Genomic DNA, 25,308 nt, shown 5'->3' with positions numbered 1-25,308 from the left:
ACTGCTCCATTATATTACAATATTATCCCTCAATATCAAGCAATGCTGTTTTGATGTGTTGAACCGATGCAAAGGCACATTAGAGGGGTTCCGTAGTTGTCTAGCGAAATTTGCATAAGAGTATTTTCACCCCATTTGGTATTTACAGTGTCTATCAAAACCGGAATAGTATTTTATGAACTTAACTTGAAGACCACGATTATCTTCCTTGCAGAGAAAGAACTGAGGAAATTGCACGCCGCTCACATGCTGCGTGTGCAGAAGACAGGTTAATAATTATTAGAACTTCCAATCATTACTTACCTTAAGCTGCGCCGTCTTCCATGGACGCTGTACAGAGACAAGTGTTATTTGTATTAATCTCATAAGGCTACGGCTTTAAGCACCTCTCATTGATATTAAAGTACTGGCTTGAAATATAGGTGCCAGTGCCTAATCTGCAATGGCAGTGAGATGAGGTGGTTCACAAATTTATAACGTCCTGCACGTTGAAAGTTTTAGCACCGTTACAGAGAAACTACCTGGGATTGATTGACCAGTCGTAGATATCTTCAATGCTGTTGTTACTAAGAAAGCAAATACTTTCTATGTGAGGTTATTTGAGGAGAATGTCGCTTATGCGCCCTGGAAGTTCTGGAAAATAGCGAAGTTTGGTTTTTCGCTCCATCACAACGTTGTCCACAATTACTTATAAATATTTAACTAAAGCCGAGGCGACATCATCAGACTGCGTGACATCATGGTAAACCATAGTCCTAGAGTTTGAAACCTGCGTAGCCGGCCGTCTTTTATTTGGTATTGCACGTCTTGTGGCTTGCCAACCCTACTCTCACGGTAAGTGTTGCGGTGTTGTGGACGGCTTATTTCATAATGAAAGTCAGCTAGGGCCCTATAATGTAAAACTATTCCAATATGTTTCTATTCCAATTTCCTGACGTCAAATTTGCGTAACCACCAACGCAAGCACCGGGCGGTCACCCGCAAGGTTGTTTGAACAGACCAATCAAACGCCCTCCTCGTTCATAGGAGGTCACTTTGTTTGCTTGAAAAACGAATAACATTGCCTACACTGAGCGGCTTGTCGTATCTAATTGGCTGACAAGAAGCGAGGAGAACGCTCAAGTGGAGAGGGATTCGATGGGGCCGAGCCAGTGCACTGAAAGTCGATAACCGGATGACGAGGGTGGTGCCGCCGTCTACGATTGGTCGGCTTTCCCTTACTTAGCTTGCGTTGGCTGGTCGAAAATCGCGGCGGCATGCAACGGAAGCTCAAGAATGACGATAAAACGGACCCTCAGAAAGGAAGAGTTGGCAGAATAAGGGGGTAAACGTGCCGAAAGTGCTCGAAAACGTTACACGGCCACGCAAGAAGCTTTATTATACGCAAATACAACCATGCTCTCCGGCAGGTGCGAGTAGCCAGCGTCTGAGCGATCGGTGGCAGGCATCTTTTATTCCTTTCGGAACGGGGCAGCCTGCGGCTATTCCGAAGAAAATTCAGTTTTGTTCGGCATATTAATGCATCTTTATCGCGTACACGTCACTTTGACGCGGTGAGTTCTTGCAGTTTTGTGACGTCGCGTGACAGGCAGGTGAAGTGGGTGCAGTCCGAAAACTTTTTACCAATAGCCGAGGGCTAATGGCGAAAATAGGTCGAATCAGAAATAACCGTTTTTCTTTTTTCTGTCAAATCATGTATAATCAGTGTGTACACATCATATCAGATGGGGAGGTATCGCGGTTTTCGTGACGTCGCGGGACAGACAGGTGAAGTGGGGGTGGTCGAAAAAAGTTTTTGATCAATCGCGGAGGGCTGATAGCAGAATTGGAATAGAAAAGTTTGGAATAGCTTTACGTTATAGCGCCCCTAATGTCCTAATAATTGTTCCGTTAAATGCAAAAATAAACCACACCGACTTACCAACAATGCTTGAATGCTCCTTTTGTGCCCCACCAATGTTTGCAGCAGGTAGACTGCAAACATTGGCAAACATTGGCAAACAAGCCATTAATGAATCTTTCAGACAGTTATTCAGGAGTCCGAGGGCTATACCCCCTTGATTCTTCCAACGCCATTCGCTCAGCGTACGCGTAATTTACTGCGATATACTACCTGACCCGGTTACCCACCACGGCTGCTTAGTGGCTATGGCGTTGGGCTGCTATGCACGAGGTCACGGGATCAAATCCCGGCCACGGCGGCCGCATTTCGATGGTGGCGAAATGCGAAAACACCCGCGTTCCTAGATTTATGTGCACGTTAAAGAACAGCGAGGTGGCCCAAATTTCTGGAGTCCCCCACTACGGCGTGTCTCAAAATCAGATCGCGGTTTTGGCAAGTAAAACCCCATAATTACGCTTTTTAATGAAAATTACCTCTGACCCGGCAATTATAGTTGACCCTATTTGTTACCGTCAGTCCATTTAATTAGGAGCCGTTTCGCGCGTATGAGCGTCTACTTCCTCATTACAGCCATGATGAAACCGGCGCAGGTACAGAGAATAAAAGTATGGAACGGGCGAGTCACATCTCCTCTATCTGGAAACAGGACTCACAAGCGCAATCAGCCGCGTGTGCAGCCTAGGGCACCACGGAAACAAGACCACGTATATAGGCCATTACTAGATGGGCTTACTCTGATAGCGCTCTAACATACCGCGCAAAGTTTCGCAATAGCAGCGCGAAAACTGCTGACGTTCGTAAGATGATAGATTCTCGGCGCAGTAAGTTCCACGGCATAGCAGCGCCCAGAAGCGTCTGGGAGAGCGCGGGCGCCGACTTACTCCTTGCCCTCGCCACTTTAACAGCCAATTATGAACAGAGCGCCGAAGATCGCTCTTCGTCAAAAATGTCCTGGAAGACTCGAGGACGTGTTTATGACGGAGCGTTAATGGGAACGCGTTGTTCCAGAGGCCTGAGCATGCTAGATTAGTGCCGCGTAGTTTGCTGAGAAAAAAATTTTGAATGAGGTGAAAAAGAAATCGCAATAGACTCTGGTACAACGCGCATGTTATAATATTCGGAGAGTGCCGGGGCCGTAATTCAATAGATGAGTGGTTTGAAAGCGTTCACTGAAGTTTGCGCATTCTGGTACTATGCTTGATATGCAATGTCTGCGGGTGTTTAATTGTGCATGTGTAATCTCTGGTTGCAATTAACATCGTCTTGTCAGCGTGCAGTCGACTAAACCGCCGTATACGTGTCATAAACCGCAGATTTAGGCGGACCCCTGCGTCAGTGAAATAAAGTGTAGTCCCAGCTTCGCGATGGCCTTCTTTACCGCGTAAATAAACCTGTGTTGCCAATGTCGTAGTAAATTTACCAAAAAAGGTCAGATTCGTTAATAGAAGTTGCTATATAGACGGAACTCTTCCCGCATAATATAGAACACGGTGGCAAATAAATAACACTGAATGGTTACCACCCAGAAGTATGAAACTTCCTCAACACTAGTAAACGGCATAGTTCTTGGCAATACTGATATATCACTAAAACAGTTCGAATATGACTGAATATTTTCGTCAGTTGTGCAAAATACGCAATAAATTATCGAAATGTTGTACTTATACGACAAGACAACTGCTGCCGCACGGCACCTATATCGCAGGTGATCAAATAGTTACAACTACGCCGCTATTTTATTGGTCGTTCGTTTCTGATAGCTCTGAACCATTTTTCTTTTTTGGTATGTGGCCGTTTACAGCACCCAGCTTCTTTCGCGAGTTCTAATTTCACAAAATACAGAAAAAAGAATTAAAGGCTAATATCATTAGTTTTTCAGCATTTCCCACATTGTTTATTGTTCAGACAGAATTTTTTACTAAACGCGAACAGCCTGATTCCGCAAACTTGACGTTTGGTGCCTCGTATGACATGTAACCATGCGTGTGTTGGTTTGTGTTATTTGAATCCGTGATCAGCGAGACCCGCGACGGTAGCACAGTGAATATGGTGTTTCGCTGCTGAGCTCCAAGTCGCGGGTGTAATCCCAGCAACGCGAAACACATCAGATGGGAGTGGAATGCAAAAAACGTTTAGAAAGAAAAGCCGCCACTACGTCGTGCCTCATAAATTCGTAACCAGATCGTGGTTTTGCGTCGGAAAGCCCCATAACTCATGTTAAACGAGCAAGTACTTGGTGAAAGGATGCTCGCCCTTGCCTTGACTGGTTCGTTCGGTTTTGATTTTCTAAAACGCTGCTGCCACGCACGGAAGTGACGTCACAGTTATGATGACGTTGTTTAAACAAGTATGGCGTGTTCCGGTTTACAGTTTTGCGCGCGCTGCTGGAGCTGCTTCAGCTTTTCAGCTTAGCTAAAACAGAATTTTACGGTTTCTTACTGTGTTGTGTGATAGAATGTTGTTCTAGTTAGTTGCGCTGGAAGAACCGGATGGTGTTCGAGCTTGCGATCTCGAGCCACACTTGGGCGCAACGCTGGAGCAGCTCGTTTCTTTATGCCTTGGAGCGCGTTTATGGTTGGTAGTGTGGTCTTGTGCAGCTCCTGTTACGTTTTTCAGTGCTGTTGCTCTTGTTTGTTGAATTTACTGATGTGAATGGAGCATATGTGGGCTCTCAGTTTGGCAGAACTTTTTGCTCTTATGGTAAAAAACGTTTAAACTCGTTCCAAATGCTTGTTGCTGCAGTTGCCGCTTAGTGTTGTGCATCGATCGCGAAAAAAAAAAAAGTTTCATCCTTCGTAGGATTGCTGTTGCAGATATTGCCTAAGTAAGTGAGCTGCTGCAATTTTTATATGGCACTCGATGTCGCATTTACCTGTACTGTTTCTTGTCTTGCATGTTCATACTGTTCCCTTGTTTATCGGATTTTGGCGGCTAGCGAATCGCGACTTGCTTGAGCTTTAGAACTGTGGCCTGCTCGCCACAGTTCTAAAGGAACATGTTGAGCAACCCCAATGTAAACTATGAAGACAAATATTGCAGAACGTGGCCCAGCCGCTCATAGTTCTACTTTGGCTCAATTTTGTTCTAAAGCTTGGCTGTCTTGAAGACCAAGAAATTTTCTTAAATTTCTTCCAGCTAGCTTGCTAAGCTGCTATTTAGTATTGCTTCTTGTGATGGCGCTATGCGAGGTACCAGGTTTGCGCAAATGTTCCTCGCAACTTGTTTACAAACATGATGTAGGTTCATTGCAGGAACCTGCATTAGGTTATAGATGTGAGATGCACGCTAATATGACCGGTGTGCGTTTGCGGGTCCCTGCATGCCACTCTCAAGCAAATGCCAAGTTTCCGTTGTATGAATCTTCCTTGACTTCGCAGGGCTTGTTTGGTTAATCCCTTCATCTGTGCAATAGAATGCTCATTAGTCATGAGCCTTACCCTGATCCTCTTGTCCAACAAAAAAAAAACCTTATAGGCATTGCATTAGGGAATATATCTGAGTGCCAATGTGACAATTTTTGCCTCTGTAACCTTTTTTTTTTCTCCCATCTTATCAGTGAAGGCCTTGTTCGAACAGAGTGCCATGCAGTGACAGAAATTCTCGTCACAGTAAGAAAATCTCTGAAGGAGATTTTTGAGTCTGACTAGGACTTCGTCTTGGGCAAATTGGTGAAGTCTGCTGCACATTGTTTTTGTGTGCGAAAATCTATTTACAGAGGAAGGACACATGAAAGTGCGAACTACTAACTGATTTAATGATTCAAAGGATGAAACATAGTGTACAAATTTTGTGCACAGGCAAGAGGTGAATGTTGTGACAGTGCTAGTTTGTCTTTTAATGCTACAAATAGCCATTAAACAAGTGCACCTCTGGGGAATTAAGGCAATTGAAGTGCTACTAACATGTGCACTCTGATAAAATATACCTTCGTGAGCTCATGCGATGTTTTGTTGCTACTCCTGCACAGGATCATAATGTGCGAAAGCACAGCTCATATGAGCAGGCCTTGCAATGTGTGCTGCACCATCCGGTTTATTTAAATTGTTTGAAAGCTCCCTCAAATAGTCATTCAGGCATTGGGCCGTTTGGTCCACGTAGAACTTGCCACAGCTCAGAGATATCTTATGACCAACCCACAGCACAATGCTCAATATGGTTGGCGTGATTTTTCATACACCCTTGTCTTTAGGTACGAGAACACAATTGGGCTAATTTGACAGGTGTATAAAGGAACAAATGGGACATTGTATCTAGCAGGCATGTTCTTGAAGCTGTGGGTAAATTTGTGCGCATATTTGTACATGAGGTGTACAATTTGTACACCTCAGGCCTAGTGGCGTCTGTTCCGCTTACATTTGATTAGCAAGTCCTTGTCGAGCTGCTCTTCAGCTTTCGGGAAATGGATTCGGCCATGGCACACATGACCTAATTCCCCCACCTGTTCGCTAGTTGCGCTTCTGCTGTGACGGTTGTTGCGACGCTCGCCACCAAGGTGCTCTGTCAGGAGCATATACTAGATTGACAAGTAACCTTATTTCCGCATTTCTTGTCAGCAATTTGGGCACACTTAGCTAAAACTTTCATGTTTAGTGCACTAGTGAGTAGTTACTCTAAGCACCTTTATGACAAGTTGACTGTCTTTGCTATGCGCTTAGCTGAAAACCTTCTATGTTTTTAAAGCTGATTCTGAACAGTATCCACAATTGCCGACCAAGTCACTTCCTTTGGCCTCCTCGGATGTTCTTATCTTCCAAGCTGAATTAGCCTTTATCGAGCTGAGCCATAATTGTTTGACCAGATGATGAAAATAGGTAATGAACTCGGAGAATGCATAGGGTAAATTAAATATGCATTTTTGGAATTTATAAATAGTATGGATAAGGGAAATGAAAGTGGACGAAAAGATAGTTTGCTGTAGGTAGGAGCTGAATCCACACCACCTTCATTGGGCATGTAGTGCCTTACCAATTCAGCTACTGTGGCACTCACCCTCCCATCCCCTTGGCATAAGCCACTACCACTCACAGCCACAGCAGCAGACGTCTTAACTGCAGGCATCATAAAATACATCAGCAGGCAACTGTTCAAGGGCTCTGACTTCGGCTGCCCCTTGATGCCCTAAGACAGGGTATGATGGTTTATTGGCCATTTGCCCAATAGGGGCAAGTGGCCTGTTGATGTGATTTGATCAAATGAACAGGCATTTGAAATCCCACTTACTCAATTGGTTGTACATGCCGTTACCAAATCTGTTCTTTGAAAGGTGAAGCGTTCCTCACTAGGACACACCATCGGACATAAGAAGAACAGATATCACTAGATATGACTTCGTGCCATATGTGCTCAGAATTAGCCACAAATTGAAAAACTTGACTAGTAGATATGGTGCCCCAATGGTTTCTCCCGCACCGAAGTGATTAGCCCAATTGTGTCTTTGTAACACGAGTACTGAGAGACAAGGATGTACAAAGAACCATGCCAAGCACTTTGTGTGTTGTGCTGTGGGGGTTATCAGCTCAATACCTCTCTGCTGTGGCAAGTCCTATGCAGGTCAGAGGGACTAGTGTCTAAAGGGACACTAAAGGCAATTATTAAGTCAAGCTAAAGTGATAGATTAGTGCTCGAAAACGTCGAAGGCATCACTGTTATTGCGAACAGGGCTTCAGTAATTGATGAACGGAAGTAACTGCAATACACAATTAGAGGCTGCCCCAGCACATTAAAGTACCAGCCCGATGATGAAGGCACTCCTCATTAAAGTTCTGTCGCTAGGACTTATCTACTAGTAATAAAAAGATTGCTGCATTGCATTATAAGATGAAAGAAAATGCTATTCGTCTAGTTCTATTTGATATTTAGAAAAAAGAACCCATTGAGGTTACCCTTGAAAGCATCGCCCACGCTTACATGTTTTAGTAGTTTCGTTATCACATAGTGCTGAGCTGGATTTTCTGGCTCGCGAAACTCGCACAAACTGCAAGTTACAGAGAATTCGATGTTTATGTGATGTTGCGGGATTCCCGAACAGTCCGTGCTACTTGGTCAAGAGCAGTTGCAGCGGCGAGTCCAACGTTCTGTCTTGGCTCGGTTGCTACATGGCCGGGCTTACGCATTTTGCACAGAAAACTGTAGCACCGTCTGTAGGGTACTGTTTTACTCACCAATGGAAGTGAAGGGCAGTGATGGCACAACGTCGCCACTCTGTCCTCAGGAGCAGGCGAATTGAATTGCTCTCTAGGTATGCGAACCCTTCAGATGCAATTTTCTCGTAAACTATCTCTTCTTGGCATGGAAGAAGCACTGTGAGGTTTATGGAATGCTACTTTAATAGGCAACATCTACTTAGTATTTGCCTTTAGTGTCCCATTAAATGGCCATAATAGGAAGCACTCAAACAATTCAAATAAATTTCATGGTGTGCATCTTGGCACGCTTTGCAAGGCCTACTAATGTGAACTGTGCTTTTTGCGTGTTATGATCTTGGGCAGTGCATGAGTTCATGGAGGCATATGTTATTAAAACAATCCTGCATGTGTTAGTTAATATAATTCATTTTAATTGCATGTGACCTTAGAAGCAGGCTAGTAGCCAATAAACTGTTGTATGCTACCCCAAGGCATTTAGGCGGTCAAAGTTAGGGCCGTCGACCATTTGCCTGCTCCTAAGACCGATTAATGGCAAATCAGTTCTGTGGAAGCCCGCAAAATCAAGGAGGGTTCACGAAAAGGAAAATTCTCATCAACCTGACTTTAGCACAATGTCCTGGGTTCCATCCCAGGACCGGGAAAAAATTTTTTTTCAGCTATGAAGCTTTTTTTTCGAAGAAATCCCTTATGGGTTTTAAAAAACTGCTTTGGGCTGAGAAACCTATGAAGCCATCATTGTTTTAACATACATCACATGACATAGCCATAGGTACGTACGATTGTATAACACATAATCACTGATAACTTGACAATCCATGCTTCTCTTTCATATGCTCGTCCAGTACACATGTAGAACGCAACAGTCTGCATGTTGTAAGCTGACTTCAAATGGCCGGAGTAGAAATCATGCTGTCAGTGTCACACAATCATAGTCACTGACGTCTTTTTGCTTTTGTTACACACATAGTTCATTTTACACAAACATGTTGGTACGCCTAGCAACACTTCACGTTAATCATAACAATGTTGGGTTACCAGCAAAATGTTACCATAACATTGGTTCCCATAATGCATGGGAGTCGCTCCATTTTTATTTCCGACTTGTGTAGTTGTTTAACCCTTTTGCTGGAATTCAAATTAACAAGTCCTCATTGTTAATTACATGAATGCAATAATGACTTGCAGGCTAAGGCAATGTTTTCAGACTTGCGACGGAAGCACTGTGAGCAGAGGTGTATGTACAAAGAAGTTGTGCGAAGGCTAGGTTTGGTCGTCCTGGTCACCAATTTATGGGAGGCAGCATGAAGAGGTAACTAGGCTTATTCAAGCCAGCCAGCCATGGTGTCACGGGATCTTGGGAGCAGCCGTTCAGGTCGCGTGCACTAGCATGTTCTATTCTTGCTCTGCCTGTGCGTGAGCCCATCTGCTTTGCCTATGTTGGAAGTGATAGCCGCGCGGCTACAGAGCCCATCTCCTAGTGCGAAGTGCAATTGAAATAAAGTCCAATGGTAAAGCCCCCAGGTAAAGTGTGCAGACCCTGTCGTCATTAGTAGTGTCGGGTTCTCGCAATCTGAGAGATATACACCAGGCAGCACCGGCAGCATAGGTTGTGAGTGAAGCGCAGCCACATATGATACCAAAGTGAGAAATCGCAACCTGCCACAGGCACTCGTAGATGCACGGGCCTGTAGAAGTCGGAGCTCCAAAAGTAGACCATCTGGCAGCTTGGGACTTGCGTGGAGATAGCGCAAGTGTTGGTCACTCAGGTTGTTGACTTAGAAGTGATTCTCGAGCTGAAGAAACCAGATGGCAAAGTTGCTCCTGCAAAATTTCGGTAGGCCATGCATCTGCGGAAGATGTGAGCACAACATCGGAAAGCTTGCCTGCTGCTGCTTTCAGTGGAATCTCGAATGCCGATAGCATCAGGGTTGCAGTGGTCACTCAATGCATCACGAAGGTTGTCCTTGTGGCAACGCCGCGCCAGCGAGAGTGAAATTTGCGCCTTGTTGAGTCGGTGGCTGAGCCTCTGAATTGGCGATGAGTGAGTTGCCCCGAGTGGAAAGCGGGCAGCTTGTGGGGACGTCTAAGGAAGAACAGCGACGAGCTGTAAAGTAGCCGAAGGCGCTTGCGTTTAGCCCAGTGTATTTCTTGGAAAGAATCGTCGAGCAGCTGCCTTTGAGCTGGGGGAGGAAGCTCATGGACCACGTAGAGGTTTGATGCTGGGGTCGGCGCATGCCGACGACCGGCACGGGTGGGAGCAGGTGATGTGGGACGACCATATTCAGAATGACACGATAGATGGCGAGAGCTGTTGTGATGGAGCACCAGCTGGAGGAGAGTGAGTGCTCGAGGTGACATAGTGAGCAAGGACGGCTGCCCACGAGTCCTTGTACAAGTCAGAGCAGGGGCTGAGAGCCGGAGCCTGGAACCTTGTTAAGAAGGAAATGGTTGTTTAGCGGGATGAACCAGATGTCCAGCATGTCAATGTAGAATTCCCATGCCCCCTACAATCGCAAGACTTCTGCCAAACCGTGCGAGGCCACGTCACTAGCCTGGGTAAAGTCGGTGCGCTGATGCTGGCATGGCAGGGCTCAGTCGTCCTGGTCACCAAGTTGTGGGAAGGCTGGGCTCGGTCAGCTGTGTCATCACTTTGAGGGAGGCAGAGCGAAGAAGTAGCTGCCGTAGCCACTGTTTGTTTAAGCCAGCCATGGTGCCACGGGATCTCGGGGCAGGCTGACACCGCGGCCGCTTTGGTCAAGTGCGCTAGCGTGATCTATTCTCGCACTACCTGCATGTGAGCTCATCTTTTTCGCCTGCGTTAGAGGTGACAGTCATGCCGCTACGAGGTACTAAACATGTTTACTGTTTGAGCATCTCTGAATTGCATGAGCTATTAAATACACCCATCACACAAGTGCAGAGCCCTTCCGCTAAGTCTATCTGGCAGGAGTCTTTTGTCCTGTAAATATTCACGTTTTCCCTGTCCATTGTACAGCTGTATCCTGCTACGTCTACTTGGTTAGATGCCGACGCCAAACTTGGAGGAAAAAGCAATGCTAGATCCTTATTAAACGACTTCAATGTGATAGAATTTTTACAATTATCAGCATTCAAAATTAGCTCTCATTACAAACCACATTTAAATTTGCAAGAAACTCTCACTAAAAGGCAAAGCTTATACTTTCTGATGAGCCTACCTTGTGCATTTTCATTCCTTAAGAATTTGTGTACTTTTCCTTATAGCTTTTATCTTCAACATTAAGTGAACAGAGTTTTTCAACTTATGGTCAAAAGACATTTGCACAAGAACTAAAATTCGTGCTATCTTGTGCTGTCGGGCCAAATTTAAGCTTTTGTGTGTTGTATGTCATCTTGCTTTTGTGTTCTACTTGGCACTTAATAGACAATTTATGCACAAACAAACCATTTGTATTACAGACTCTTCAACTTTATATGCAAAAAGTATTGCCATTGCAGACAGAAAACACTGAAATATAGTAATTCTGAGAATTGTTTTCCGCGCAAGAAATTTGGTTGGCTTTGGGCAAGGGTCTAAAAATGTTGCATAATTTGGTTTCCTAAAGTCAGTTTTTCCGTAATACAGCTGTAGTCACAGGACATGTGTGTTCCTTAATTACAGACGTGCGCACCACATGTGCTTACACATGTGCTTAAGATACCCCGATAGACATTTTACACACAAACAAACCATTTGTATTACAGACTCTTCAACTTTAAATCCAAAAAGTACTACCATTGCAGACATACAATACTAAAATATGGTAAAAAATTCTGGGAATTGTTTTCTGCACAAGAAATTCGGTTGACTTTGGGCAAGGGTCCAAAAATGTTGTGTAAGTCGGTTTCCTAAAGTCAGATTTTCCGTAATACAGCTGTGTTACGCGGTGAAGCATATCAAAAATGAAAAGAGGCTGTTGTCACAGGACATGCATGTTCCTTAATTACACATGCACGCACCTGCTGTCTCCTGTCATACTACAAATACCGACACATGCAATAACTACTGGCAGCCATTCAAAGCTGTTTGTGTGGAGATTTAAGGCCCATGTTCTGGGGTGAAAAGTGCGGCCCTAGCTGTAAGAAAGTAACATTTTGTTTATCAAGCCAAAGTTTATAGTGTTCATGTTTTGTAAGTGTTTAATATTTCTAGAATAATAGCTACATCCTTGCAAGGTAGTTGAAATAACAGCTCACATTGCCCCAGCCATGTCCAAAGTAGCTCTGATGGCCTGCTAGTACAATAAATAGGTGTATTGGTGCTTTTACTGACAGGAGACGGAGGGTGCACAGACGTATCATTAAGGGGACACTAAAGCAAAACAATAAATCAGTTTAGACTAATAAAGCATTGTTTTATAACCCTGCAGGCAGTCATTTTAAAACAATAGTTTGGTTATTAGATGTGAAAATGAAGTTCGAAGTATCAGTATTTGAAATTCACGCCAAAACCTCGACACAGCTGCGTCAGTGTGACGTCAGGGATTTCAAAGTATATTTTTGCATTTGGGCAGCGTTGGCTGAGTAAAAATTCCAGAAACTTCATATTTGGTTCCTTTAGAACACAATGTAGACAGTCTGTACCGCTATGTACTTAAGTAGGCCCTAGAAGATACCATCCAAATCCATGACGTCACAGCGACCAGGTCTGGGAACTTCAAGGAGGCGTCGCCACCCGTCTTTTGTTTTTGCACTTTTTCTGGTCTACCAAGCATCTTATACTGGTAAGAGTGGTGTTTTTGGTGTTGTAGAAAGGTAATTTACTAATGCAGAAGAAATAATTTTTCTCTTTATTCTCACTTTAAGGAACATATTATATGTCCCTGACAGTGGCCCCTTTCCACTTTTATAATATGCTTCGCCGTCGTACATTGCATATGCTTCACTGCATAACAAGACCGTATTGTGGCGAAGCTAATTTTAGGAAACTGAATTATGCAATATTTCTGGGAACCTTACATGGCTTCATTCTGTAGAGGCTCTAGGAAAAGGCACGCTGCTCTATATTCGCAGAAAACATAATCTGCGTCATAGAAAAAGAAATGTTTGTGATGTTTATTCGCAAAATATTCATGTAACGTCAGCCAAAATATTACCTGCCGTTTTATGTGGCACTGCTGCCAGTAAGCCTGAATACCTGAGTGGGTCTGAGTAGTCTGGCTCTGAAAATTGCCCATTGATAATATTTGCATTCCGTTAAGATCAGTTTTTGCCTTTACTAAGATGCAAATGAAAAAAAATGTTACTGTGATGTAGCATTTAGCATGACCTTTAATACGTCCCGAAGACATGGTGGACCGATCACACTGAAGGCGCAGTTCAATCTTAAGCTGGGTCCCCACAAGAGATGAAGAACACGATGTGATGATGGTCATGTGCAGATGATGAAGTGCCTAAGAAATGCCCACATTATAATTATTTGTGTCAATAGAAGAATTATAAGCAACCTCTAAAAATCTGACTTGTTGTGATGAAATTGAAAAAGTTGGCAGGTATGTATTATGACATTGATGCAGAAAACATTCATTTTGTCATTAAAGAAAGTCATGTATGCATTCACTTTTTCATCTTCCCTCTTGTGCTTGGGCCTTCATTGGTCTGCATTGTGCAACAGGTAAAACGATGAGAAATATAACTAAAGACAAATAAAATCCTAGCCTGCTAACATACGCCTGCTCAGTACACTATTGACACGCTCTGGTTTATTAAGCGTGCTCACCTGTCAATTCAGGCACAGAAGCAGGTCCTGTTCTTGAGCTGAAACATACAGAGCCATGCTTACATAGGAAACAACTTTCAGGAGGCCAATTATTGACACGCATTGCAGATAGTACTATGGATCAAGCATGAAGCTGACCACAATGCCCTCGAACTCTTCCCAACATACATATATTTTCTAGTATCCTTGGCCAACCTTCTGGCCATGCTTTGAAGCTGCTGTCAGGTTTCGAACCAAGCCCAATCTTTCTGGCTTTGTTGTCCTCCTCGTCGTACCATTTCCCCCCTCATTTATGTTTGTCTTATTGAGATAGATATTATGTGATGATTTTTCATTTGTGTGTAGTTTGGGCAAAATCAATTTCGAATAAAACAAGCCACCCAGCTATTTTTATGGCCTAATTGTTTTTGCGCTCATTGATCATGGAGACCTACCTGCACGGCTGCATGTATATGGCAACTAAGTTCTCGTCAGATGTTATGTGAATATTTAATTAATAGACTTCATTTACATTTCTGCACAGCACAGACCCATTGCGGCTGCAACTATACTGAGCTGCATGGCTGTTCGCAGCATCATTACGGAATAAAATCTGCCAGTCTTTATTTAATAAACAGTCAACATAGTGAATAACCGAATACTATTTTGTATATTCTAAATTTAAGTACTTTATGGCTTGCACTGTCGTGTTCTTATAACTTTGGCAGGCCTAAAAATCTCAACAGACCATCTAACTATGTGGAGTGATTTTTTAGCCATTACATATTCATTGCGTTTGCCTGTTTTCCACATGGCTACCAATAATCAGTAGATATCATGTCGGTTATTTATATTTGGAATTGGCGACTTTCCAAAAACCTCATAGTACCCCCCCCCCCCCCAAAAAAAAATCCATCGCATACATGCAATAAAAGTTAATGCACCCATGGAATGGGAAGTAAATCGTAAAGATTTAAGTTAGAAGCTGAGAGTAAGATGGTATTTCGACGTGAACAGCAGACTACAACAAATAAAGCAGTGGCACAAAACAAAGCGAATGAAAAAAGTATCGTTCAGCCAATAAAAACATTTCACTGTTGCTGCAAGGTGAGAAGAGGGAAGCAGCCCTGCACTCACCCCAGCAACTACAGGCTTGACCGAAGGGTCCAAGGCATCTTGAACATAATGTCCACACTTGGCCAAAGAAGCGGGAACCATATCGAGAAGCTTGTGTTCTGGCCACAGAAGCGGGAGCTCACAGGCCTTGTGTTAGAATTCTGTAGCCTGGTGAAGTTACAAACCGTACTCTTGTAGCGATGTGTTGGCCAGGTTTTGACTGGTTGCACTGGTCCAGTGAAGTCTTGACTGCATGTCTTCAGCACAATCCATGGGGCAACCTTCCTATGTGGCTTTCATCCATGTTCCAGCTATTCCCTTCATTTTTGTCACCCGGGGCTTCGTGGTCCGCAGTGATTAGTCCCTTACTTAATATGTACAAATAGGTCCTTTAATTTTCCTGTTTTCTTGCCTTGAATGCCCTCATACCTATTGCAAACAGAAAATATAGCACCACTCTTCTATCATGATCGTTCACATTAGAGTTCCATTAAAGGAGCAAGATCAGGGTATCCATGGCATCTGTCTCGATTCTTTACATTTTGTGCCATAATACCCAGGACTCGTACTGTGGCTGCAGGCGTCATCTGTAAGTTTGGGAGGTGGGAGCACCTTCTGCTTGCTTCAGCTCCTGTCTGACCTTGCCCTTCAGCACAACAGTCTAAAGTTCACAAAGCCAGGATGCCCCCGGAGGTGAATGACACAACCTGTCAGCCCAGCCCTTGGAGCAGCCAATGACCTGCCTATCGATGCGAAGGACAACTGCAATGACAACTGCAAAGCTTGCAAGGCTGGGACGATAAATTTCTTCAGTGACATCCATCTTGAAGGCCTAGTCCTTGAAGTGAATGGCGCATAGAGTGCAGACTTATCTTGCCACCACAACGATGACTGCTCCATAGCTCACAAGGCTGGGATAGCAAGTCTCATCGGAAGGCTGATCGTGCAGGCCTAGCCCTTGAAACCACCAGCTGTATGTCTGCCAATAATCTGTGCCTTCATCGTGATGGGCTCTCCAAGGTCTGCAAGGCTGGAACGCTGAGGTCATCCCATCTGAAATTTGGAAGCTTTGCCCTTCAAGCATCCAGTACCAGCATGGCAGTATTAAAGATGGGAGGAACTGCAAGGATCACTAGTGTTTACTAACAATTATGTAGCATCCTTGTCTGTGCACTCACAAGTGCCCTAGGGACCTAAAAGACTGAAATATGGGACATTGAGTGGCTGAGAATCATGGGAATATTCTTGCACACTGACATCAAAGAAAAGTAATAGAATACTTACATCTATGTCACAAATAGTTGTTAAGTTCAACTTAGTTTGCTTTCAACGAGAGTGACGTAGAGGCTTGTGAATACTTTGAATTGGACATCTGCTGCAGTAAAGTGAAGCTCGAGGTCCGATTGACCAAATTAGACAAAAAAGCACGTTACACATCCGCCAAGCCAACAGGGATTTTAATAAGCAGGCCATAGAGCTGGGTTTGTTCACATGACTAGAGGATGCCCATTGATAAAGCTAAGTAACTCGGTCTAAAGAATGCTGCAAGAATTTAACACTACTTTAGTAGCGATATTCTCACAGCAAACAGATGCGTTGCAGAAGCAACAGTCATAGCTCCAGAAGCACAGAAACTCGAAGGCGAATCTGAATTTGTGCCACAAAAGCCATTCTGTTCTCTGTCAGCAGGTCTGCTATGCTGTTTCGGCCAATGGGTGCTGTGTCTGCCCTGAAGACGGCGACAGCTTACCTTTAACTGGGACTGATAGCCCATCTAGCACCACTGCTAAAGTAATGTTAAACATTTATCCTAAAGACAAAAACGCAAAACAAAGCAAGACGGAGGGGGGGATGAAGCTTGCAGAAAAACGAGACAAGGATTCTTTGAGATAAGGTGTGGCAGTCATGATCAGAACCAGAACGATAAGTCAAAGGAGAGTTTTTGCACTTTCGTGTGTGATCAAACGGACAGGCATCATACTGAAGGCGTCAAGAGGAGCACAAGGATGAAGCAAAGGCACTTGGCAGCTTGGAAAGACAGTCACGCAATTGAATGCAGAAAAATTGCGGGAAACAACTCAAGCACCCGAATGCAAGAAAAGAGTGAAAATAATACGTTATGTTAAAGAAAAAGTATTTCCTTTTGAACACAATATTAATATAACACTGCCCCACTGTACGATACACCAAACATCATACACAGCTTCAAAATTGCATAACTGTGCAAACTCAGCCTGAAATAGATGGAATAGAATTTGTTCCTTGTGAGCAAATCGGGATTGTGGCTTGCATAAGCTGAATGTGTGCAGTTTTTGCTTAGCAGAAAGGTTATTAATTAGTCAAACTTCTATAGTGGTGAACAAAATAGGAGTTCGGCAATGGGAAAGAAAAGAACCTTAACATTTGTGTGCAGTAGTGTGAGAGTTAACGTGGGCAGAAGTGCAATGTGTAAATAGGGTCTATTTTGGGCAGATATACCGAGATATAAATTGCACTGGTATTGTACTGAATCAAGTTATCTTGACATGAAGCAATAGCCTGCCCTTTAATTTGCATAGATTTTGCCATACAGTCTTGCATGGCTGTTAGACTACTGCATACTTTGGCAAAGCCAAATAGCTGTCATGCTAAATGTCATGTATAAGGCAGCCATGTATGTCTATCCACGAGAAGGCATATCTGTATTTTATGACTGTGCGCAAGTTTATTGTTGACAGATACCATATGTTGTGCATAACATAAAGTATGTCCTTGCATTCATAATGGACGGCAATATTTTTCAATTCTACCCTGCCCCCTCACTCTAGGTCTTTGTCCAGAGAAGGAATGCCCACTGCTTGAGTGCCCGTGACACAGTCGATGCTGCTTCAAGCTTCAACAATTGTTGTGTCAGCTACAGCTATGCAAGCCAATATTTGCACCAAAAAGATGTTACTTAGCTCCTTCAGGTTTTTTAAATAAAGTACTTTACCAACAAAACTATGCCCAGGGGCTGTCCCCCTTTGACTTTTCTTTGGCATTTACAACACATCCTAAGACCATAAATGCTTATTCAAAGCACCCAATACACTTTAGGCCGAACATTGTCTGCAAAGTTCCATTTGAAGAGGTACTGACATGATATCTTCAATTATTCCTTTTTTTCTCTCATTAAATTAAGGCTTTAGAGCTCTAAAAATATAATAACAAGCCTTGGAGTGGCGTGATTTAGTATAATAGCTTTCCTGGAGCTGGTTTCAGTTTTGTTTTCTGGGAGGATACTATGTAGTGATATCACAACACAGTATGTGGTCATGTGAGAAAAGGACATTGCAATGTTTTGACACTCTCTTGAGGCCTCCGGCTAGTTCAGTCGACTTGTGCACTGCAAATTTTGAAGGTCAATGTAGCAGCACAGTGGACGACTGAATGAGCTAGAGCGAGTGTCATAACATCGTAATGTCTTGCTCCCACATGACCATATACTGTGTCGTGACATCAAGGCATAGTATCCTGCTGGAAAACAAAAGTGGCTGTAAAGAAGCTACTATATTGAATTATTTACGGTGTTTTGAGGCTTCACCCCTCAAACGCTGTCGTCTTCTCTCCGCCACTCTTCAGCACTGGTAAATTCAATTATAAACATGCACTAACCAGCTCAGTTAAGCACACTCGTGCAGTATGTACTACCAAGCGCTTTTTTATCCCCTTCCATGTCGCACTGTTACCCCGATGGAGGCGAAATGAAAAGGCACCCATGTATTGTGCATTTGGCGCATATTAAGGAAACCCAGATGGTCATAATTAATGCGGAATCCCCCACTACGGTGTGCCTCGTAATCATATCATGGTTTTGGCTTGTAAAACCCCATAATTCATTTCATTCTGATGAGAAGTGGCTAATGTATTTTTAAAACCTCAGTTGACAACGTGTTTTACCTGCTCAGAAAGAATAAATTTGCTTCTTCTTGTGCTGTCCCATGGATTATGCATTGCCTTCGATCAAAAGCCTGGCTAAGCATTGAGACACATCTTGGCTTGTCCGTGGCAATGCTAGAGAATGCGAAATACTGTTTATGAGCTGAGCTTGTTTTTGGCCGTTTTTAGCAAAAAGCCACGGACGAACCTAGCTCATCGAAGGCACGGAAAATGTTAAACATACCACTATGTGTACAAGTATTTCATTTCAGAATCAAGTAGGGGAACACAAGCTGCACACCTGGCAAGTATTGCTTGTACAATTGACGGAAAGCTAAGTCTACCAATCTTGCTAGAAAGCACGCCTGAAATGATGCACGTCAGCAATTCCAAAACTAGACAGCAAGGACAAAAGTCTAAGAATGCAAGGCATGCGGTGAAAGATGTTGGGTAGCTTTTGCAAAGAAACTGCGGGTAAATTATTAGGCTACTATGAAAATGCCTTTGGCAGACCAGTTCTTTTTAATAAGCTTGATGACACAAATTTGCATTGCTTAGACAAAGGAATACTGTTAAGAGCTTGGGGTCATATAGCTTTCAGTGAAAGGCAATAATGAAGAACAAGTCTTAGCACAGCCACCTACATGCTCTTTTTGTTTGGACAGTGATTTAAAGCAAGGGGCCCGGCCCGGGTGGGGGGCTCAGAAGCAGATTAAGAATGATGTATGTAGGACATGCCCACACATCATTAACAATGGCAGATGAGATAGGTGATATTTCTGGCTCCTGTTCCAGACATTAAAATATGAACCAGATTCTCTCTACAATGACTGCTTTATCAGGTTTATAATATTACCCTTTTTTATACACCTAAACTTATAAAAAGGAGCTGCAGACAGGCTTCACACAAATCGGGTAGCAATGTCTTTTGACAAATTGGCTTAATAGCATCAGCATTAGGCATATACTTCCACAATCCTGTTCATTAAGTACTACTTGGAACATATGCAGAGGAAAGGTCACTTATATTGATATTAATTAGAGCTGCATGAATCTCGGAACTTTCAAGCACCCAGAGGGGCTCCATGCTGTAACGTCTTCCTAGTTGTATTAGTATGTATGGAATACAGGTTTAGTCAGATAAGTACACTAAAGGCAAAACATTTTTCTTAGTGACCATGGTTCTTTCTTTTGTGTTTCTTTTTCAACTTGGAAGGAGAGAAATGAGTGCAAGATGATGGTTGTCAGTACATTTAGATTGCCACAACAGAGTGATTAATAAAAATGGAGTTGCCGTGAACCCGTTAAACGCATATCCAATATATAAAGAAGGGAACCTTAGCAAAGCTGCACAACCATTAGTCAAATCAGTTCAAGTGCATATACTAGTTAAAAAAACAAGCTTAAAATATAATGTACCAAATATTAATTTAGCCGTCATGTATACCACTCATAGGTGCTAGCGTGGCTGAGTTAGTGATCAGAAATGATCCTACAAAAACATTGTTGTAGAAAAAACAAAATCCGTGTTCCTGCTAGGGTTTGAGTTCATGACTTAATTTATAAGCCAGGTGTTCCATACATGACATGGCAGCAGTTTCATTCTTTTCTTTCTAATGTAGACACAATCCAATAATTGTAACCCAGTGTACTTGACCACATTTGAATGTTTCAACAATTCAAATGCTGAACTCTTAAGAATACTAAAAGTGAAATATTTTTATGTGGGTAGTTCCATCAGTCAATACAGTCATCCTTAGTCCACTATAACTGCTGTTGTCTTAAATATTAAATGGTGGGCAATATTGAGAGATGTTGAACAAGTAAGCACCATCGGAAGATAAATAATTTTTGTACACCACAGGTCTTAGAACAGTTACCCATTGACAAAAAGCTAATAAAATTGACATTGTGCTTAAGAAGCCCGAGTATGTGAAAGTGAGCAAAGGCTTTGCAAGTTTAAGAGCTGTCCATCAAGAAAGATGTGTTTTCAGGTAACACTATATCATAGTAAATACAAAGGGCAAGTGGAACAGTAGGAGCTCCAGATTATATTTGGTCATGGCCAGGACATAACGTGAAATGATTATGAGACTTTCAGCTGTCCACAGAGTTGACAGTGCAAGCCTTACCTTAATTAGGTTTCCCTAAAAGGCTGCCACAGTAGGTTGACGCCTACTTGTATGTAATGGTTCATTTGAAGTTTTGTGGGTTGTTTTCGTCACTCCACTTGGAAGAACCCTTAGCACACCCCTTTTACTATTGCAAACTAATCCTTGCCTTCAAAGCCTTCCACTTCCCCTTTCCACAGCCTTCATTTTACTCTTACGCACCTGATATCCCCCTCAACCCTTGCGAGCGGTAAGCTATGTGGAAATCAGTTTTTAATAAGGCAAGTCCCTTTGTCCAAACATTGACTCCAGGCAGAAGATTCTTTTGTTCAGTGACTGTCAGTCATTTAACTTATTGTGTGGTGATCTACTTTCTCTACACAAAACCTTGCACACTAAGGTGTAATTTAAAACCACCATTAATTTCTGGCAAAGTGGTACCTTAGTTGGCCAGGCCATTGCCTGACCAAGTGTGCTGACCAACTAGCTATCCCTAGTTAAGTACAAGGGCATCTCAGTCATTCAAGTGAGTATGAAAAAGAACATTTCAACAATAACTTTGGTTTATTCTCACATAAGAATAAGTTATTCTGACAGGGCTGCCTTTGTGGAATCGCTGGATCAAAAAAGCACACATGCATGAATCACGTGCATGCATACTTTCATATGAAAAGCTGACATTTCTATTGCGTCATTCTTTCACGCTACAAGTAAATGATATATTTCATTAATGTGGAAAGCTGGGCTAGTTGCTGATTAATCATCATACCTTTCAGCTAGTGTCATAAATTCTTAGGTGTCTTCGCCTTGTCCTTGTCAGTGCACTGCTTCACCTCCAAGATATGATAATCTATTTCATGTTTTGCAAAGGCTAACTATGAAGCTTTCGATGACAGTAGATACAGAACTATCAACTGACAACTCTGACTACCTAAAAGATAGACCATCAGAACACCAACATGATTGGGTAAAAAGGAAGCAGAGCAGTTCCTGACTGCCACCTTTGTTTCCTATACTAGCGAACGTGCCACAAATGTCGGACACGTAAATTGGGCAGCCACAACACAACGGCTCCTGAATTTCACAGGTGCAAACACCTCGCCAAAAATTCTAATGTGTAGTGCGGAAAGACATTTTTATAGTGTATTCTGTATGTATTGGTAGTGCGCTATCAAAGAACTGCGGCGCAAAAAAATCGTGAAGCTATTACGAAATCAGCTATATTTATAAATCCTTCACTGCAACCAAGAACGTTATACCAGAAAGGAGTTCCTGCCGTTTACACATATAACCGAAGACAAATTCAAAACCATGCATGTTTAGAGTGTTCAAAAAACAGAGCTATCTTAATAAATTTACAAGTACCGCATCGTTAGCCTGCACAACGCCTTGTATTGCATTGGAAATAAGAAAGGAAAAAATTAAAAAATGTAAATACAACACATAAAAATGAGTAAATCATTGCATATTGTCCCAGTTTCTAAGTACTAACACATACAGTTTTAATGGACGACTGCAAACAGCAGACAGAATGAATCACTGATTGGTAGCGCACACCAAAAGACACGTAGTATGAGCTGAATGAGTACTGATTTGCAGGAACTGTGAGATCACTGTGACCATTGTGAATATGGACAGCAGTTCATGGCGAGAACCACTAATTTGTTAGTCACTGTGCAACGAGTAAAGAATATGTACTTCTGACATGCAGCTTCTTTGCAGTACAACGTAATAATGAACCTCACTGACAAAAAACTAGAAAGTTGGAAACATCTCACTCGCACGAAGACATTAAAACTACGAAACTCAAGCTAAACAGCTATTGGCTTAATTTTGTGGATGGTTTATTGTACCAGTGCAGTCGGATATGTATGGTACACGTCGAATACATTTTCACTGCAGCAAAAATTTTATGCGATGAAGCCGATAGATTTTGGTGTAATAGCTAGTTCGTCGCAGCCACTGCAACTGCTGAGAACATATAGTAAAAACTTGATTTGCACACACACACACACACACACACACACACACACACACACACATATATATATATATATATATATATATATATATATGCGTGTGTGTGTGTGTGTGCAAATCAAGTTTTTACGATATGTTCTCAGCAGTTGCAGTGGCTGCGATGAACTATATATATATACTGGCTACCTGCGAGACTGGCTACCTATATACTGGCTACCTGCGAGACACTGAACATTGCGAAAACATGATGAAGCGCAATGTGTTTACCGGAGTTTAAAATTTTTACGATAGCACTTCACTGCATAATACTTAATGCTGCTGCAAAGCCCATTTGCAGACAACAATTATGCATTGCAGCGAATAGCTGGGTTTATTAGTTGGCTTTATTGTTGTTCGCGAGCGGTTGTGTAAAGAGGGCGCAAACAGAGAGGAATCCTGAGGGCAAAAAAACGGTTTAAAACACCACACCAGAAACACCTCTGAATGCATGTCGGTACACATATAAGATGGTTCTGTGCTCATACTGTGACCGGAGACGACGTGTACGCACGTGTGTAATTAGGGACTCTTATTATAGTCCCCGTGAGAGTTGAACTGAGCCCCCTTTCAATCTCAGTATGCTTCACAGCAATGCAGTTAGTTTGCATAACTCACCACATAACTTGTCTGTATTGTGGTGAAGATAAAGCAAAAAAACAACCATTAAGAAACACATACAAGACCTTTGCCCACGTGTAGGTGTGTGTGTGTGCACTGCATTTTGTACAATTTAGCCCACAAGATGTCTATGTTGCGGTCAAGTTTGCCCCCTGTGGGTTGTATTTTGTCCCCAAACAGTAATCGTCATTTATCTTGCCCACATTTCCTTTCTTTAATGCTGCGAGGCCGGTACTTCCTAGTCACGAACGGCTTGTGCGTAATCAGCTTGACACAGCAGTCTCAACAGTAAAGTATCGAGCGCCGAGTTTTCAAGAAAGGAAATATGCAAGTAAGGCAGATATGACGATTATCGCTGTAGGACGAGACAAGCCCTAAAGGATGTAAACTTTTTTTAGAGTGTACTATGGACTGTCAGTGGCTGTGAAATCTTCAACGTCTAGCTCTTCTCTCTCTTTCGAGATAAAATTTAATTGCATCTAGAGAAGCCCCAGCCCCAGGCTTGGAAAACTATTCTCCATGTTAGACGGCAAGGGACTAAAGAAAGGAAGTGAGCAAAAAAAGAAAAAAAGCACACTGACTTACACTTACATCCGTGCGAAATGCACTATTGCAAAAGTGATTTTCTCATTGCCTTTGTGGAGCACAGCTCACATATATTTTTGGTTGCACCACAAATCGTGTATTGTGTGGCTACTGAATTCCTAAAGACTGCCCTCACTGTTACAAAGCCTCTGCAAATATAAATCAATGGTCCCTGTCCTAGTTAACACAACAGGCGGGTACATGTATGGCATATGCTAGACAAATAATTCTAAATAAATCCCTCTTGAGCACATGGCCGTTAACGAGACCTTTAGCATTTTGAAATGCAAGTTTAGCTCTGAAGTGGTTAAATTGGTGATACAGCCATGGTACGTCTCGAGGTAGCATTTTCTTGAATCTACTGTGTGTGAAACACACTCACGATTGTTGACAGTTGAATTGTTACAATTGCAATCAGCAGAGAGACCTAATCTCGGCCTACATAGCTATACATACTAAAGGGCTCAGAGCACATATTCAACATTCCACCATCTTGCTTCAGTACCATCTCGTTTGCTTGAAAGTGGTGAGATCTCAGGCTACATTTTCAAGAACCATTGTTACTCACTAGCCTCCACTTTCAAAGATGTTTGCACGTGCTGCAACATCACCATTTCCCCTTCGGGGTGAGAGAAAGCTCTATTAGAACTGTTTATGACATCTGGGCCTTCTTTGTAACCCCTGGTAATTAGAGGCATACTTGATCAAGTGCCTTTACAAATTCACTGTCCTTCGTTATTAAATGTGACCACTGTAACTGCAAAAAGACCATTGAACACCTCCCCTGTCAGTCTTTGATATCCAATGTCAGCCCTTTTAGAGTTTACCCACACAACTGGATAGTCGACCTTTCACAGAGGCTAGGATCCTGGGTGCTTGGCCATATTATTGAAGAAAGCTATGCATACATGCTCTTATGACTTTCTAAAATAAACAAATCTGAAAAGATACTTATAGACACCATCTGTCTTTTGTGCGAGTGAACTGTCTCGACTTGCCTCCTTTTTTTCTTTTAAACCCTCATACCCTCACCCCCATGCAGGGATAGCCAATTGGATGTACGTCTGGTTAACTTACCCGGCCTTCCTTGTTCCTTTCTTTCTCTCTCAGATGTAAACCCCGTGCAGAAAAACCAAAAACCACACAATATCTAGTCAGCCATGCCTGTTGAAACTAAGATGCGACATGCTTAAACAA

This window comes from Dermacentor albipictus, chromosome 4 (assembly GCF_038994185.2).
Source record: "Dermacentor albipictus isolate Rhodes 1998 colony chromosome 4, USDA_Dalb.pri_finalv2, whole genome shotgun sequence".
NCBI classification, from domain to species: Eukaryota; Metazoa; Arthropoda; class Arachnida; order Ixodida; family Ixodidae; genus Dermacentor; species Dermacentor albipictus.
Note: the sequence above shows the minus strand (reverse complement) of the source record.